Genomic DNA, 2,659 nt, shown 5'->3' with positions numbered 1-2,659 from the left:
CATGTACAGACCAAGGACAAGGGGACAACTTGGGTTTTATCTTTGAGAATCTGACTGTTGGTCTATCAGTTCATCAAAGAAATTTCTGACAACACTGGGAAAGTGACAGCATTACTAACATGGATGGGGCAAAAAACATGAGCATGTTATTGCTCTATCAGTTAACTACAACTATCAGTTGAACATCCATCACAGTTGACATAACAACTTCCTGGTTCAACTTTCGCTTTTACCTCCACGTAAAGTGGTAGCTGATTTGGCTAAACTGTCGGTTTGTTTACAACCTGTATGATCAGTTTTTTTTTGTTTTGTTTTTTTTCACTGGAGCAATTTTTAGTGATTTTCTAGTAATCACAGCAATTAGTTGGTGAGTAGATTACAAGAAACAAACTATAATAAACTGTAGTTTACCTTTAAGCCTTACTTGCCAGTCAAAAGGTTGAATCTGGTGTTTCACTTTTTACGATAAATGGAGAAGCTCACCAGAGCTGTTGTCCTCACAACACTGGGTGTCAAACACATCTGACTAGGCATCACACCAAGCGGCAAATACCACAGCTTGAGGCTGAAGCCAATGTGGCACTGATGGTTGCTAGATGCTGGCTCCAAAAAATCCTTGGTTCCACTTGACTCCCATTCAAAAGTGTCAACTGCTCTCTAGTAATACGACATCAGTCATTTTTTTTTCAATGAGTCATTATGGTTTCAATCAGTAAAATTCAGGCCCTCTGAGAAGTGTGCTGGTGGTCATTTTGGAAATTATTGCTCTGTTAGTAAGATTTGATCCTCAAATTTATAGGCTTTGCTGTCTGCTATGTGGGCGTTGATTCACAGCCGTGATGGACAGTTCGCTCACCTGCTGCCCTCCCGGGCTCCAGGACTTTCACTGAGTTGGACTAATCGTTGCAACCAACAGGTGACATCTCAGTGCGTTGATCTTTATACACAGTCTTTGGCATTACCATCTTCTATCAAAAGGACAGGAAAGATTGCTTCAGTGCTTCTGTACGTGGATTAAAGTCTGCCACAAAAAAAGTATACATCAAATATTATCTTTCCCTGGCATCTCCTCTGCCACTGTGTCCCCACTTTGACATTGAAGTCACGGTAGTGGGTGCTCAGCAGTTGCTTAGAGTAGAGAATGGTGATTGAAAGTGTCCGATTGGAGCGTGACCCCTCTGGTCCTCCATGTGTATCAGCCTGATCTTAGCTGGCTCCTGATTTGCTGCTACATGAGCAAAGTCCAGAGGATCCTGTCACCACCTTTCCTATTTCCAGGGATCTTCCTCTCAAGTGAAGAAGAGAGCTATTTGTTCTGCAACAAACTAATTTAGTAATATGGGACAAGGCGAGTGTTTATACTGTTCCATGGAATATTCATTCTCTCAATGTGCTTCACATTCTGGGCCTCACTCTCCAATCAATCAGTTTCTTTATTTCATCTGGATAATCCACCAAGTATTGATACTGCTTTTCAGGAAGTTGTGAGTGTATATACAGTATAAAGGATATTCTGCCATTCTATGATATCCAGGGAGGTCCATCAAAGGGTCCATCAACCACTTGCTGGCTTCACTCCACCACCATCAGCATGTAGACTCCAGAGGGATCCTGTCCTATATCCTGTCTTCATATGGGCCTACACTTTATGAAGATGCTTCACATCAATGGAGTCTAATTGCCAAAAATCTTTCTGTCACTAACATCAATAAATATTGCTATACACTTCCGATTGATCTCCCCTGACTGAAATGTGTCTCACAGCTTTTTCCCCCTAGCATCTGTGCACTTATGAAGGTTCTAAATCAGGCCCAGTAAACCTGGTCACTTCACTCTGAACATTTTACTGTACACTGACTCCAGCAAGAAATGTGTTCTCTCACCCTGAAACTCAGGTTTAAGATATTTGTCTCACATGGGGGCCCAAGCACATCAGCACATCACTGCTGTTACCCACAAAACCCATTTTAGGTCCAGAGCCAAAGTCCAAGAACCAGTCTATTTGACAAATGGCAAAGAAATAAAGGAAAACTACTTTTACAAATTACTTGTTAACTTTTGCATTCAGAGGTAAGATGCTGTTTTGTTTGTAATAAAGATATGGGCTGATAACGTTGTAATGAGCAAATCTTAGCTGTGAAATTAAGTTTGGGAATTCAAGGTTGAAATAAATACAACTGAAGCATTGGGAGGGATAGAGCACCAAGACTTGTTAATCCTTAAATCCTTAAAACCCTAAAGAAGGAAAAATATGATTTAACAAGGGCCATATTATTTTAACAAGCTTTCAGTTTAGTTGGACTGGTATTTATCCCAAAATCTATTCGGACTCTATCAGTATCTCTCTGTTTCCTTCACCTTAAATCTAACATGTTTCCTTTTTCCCCCTCCTCTATACTTCTCTGCCTCGCTCACTCTGTAAATCAATTTTGGGCTTGAGGCTGCTGTGCCTTGCAGGCATCTCTCTCTTTGATAGTGTTCCCATCGCAACTCTGAGTGTATGTGTGTGTGAGCACCCACCACAGCTGAACAGAGGAGCCAAGCCAGATTTCAAAATTCTTTGTAGGATTTTGGTTCAAACTCAGCCCTGTTGTAGCCAAACCAACAACTTAAACACACACACACACGCACGCACACACAAAGACACACAAACAGCTCT

Source organism: Thunnus albacares, chromosome 8 (assembly GCF_914725855.1).
Source record: "Thunnus albacares chromosome 8, fThuAlb1.1, whole genome shotgun sequence".
In the NCBI taxonomy this organism is placed as follows: Eukaryota; Metazoa; Chordata; class Actinopteri; order Scombriformes; family Scombridae; genus Thunnus; species Thunnus albacares.
The sequence above is the reverse complement of the archived record's forward strand: the minus strand, read 5'-3'. Positions refer to the sequence as shown.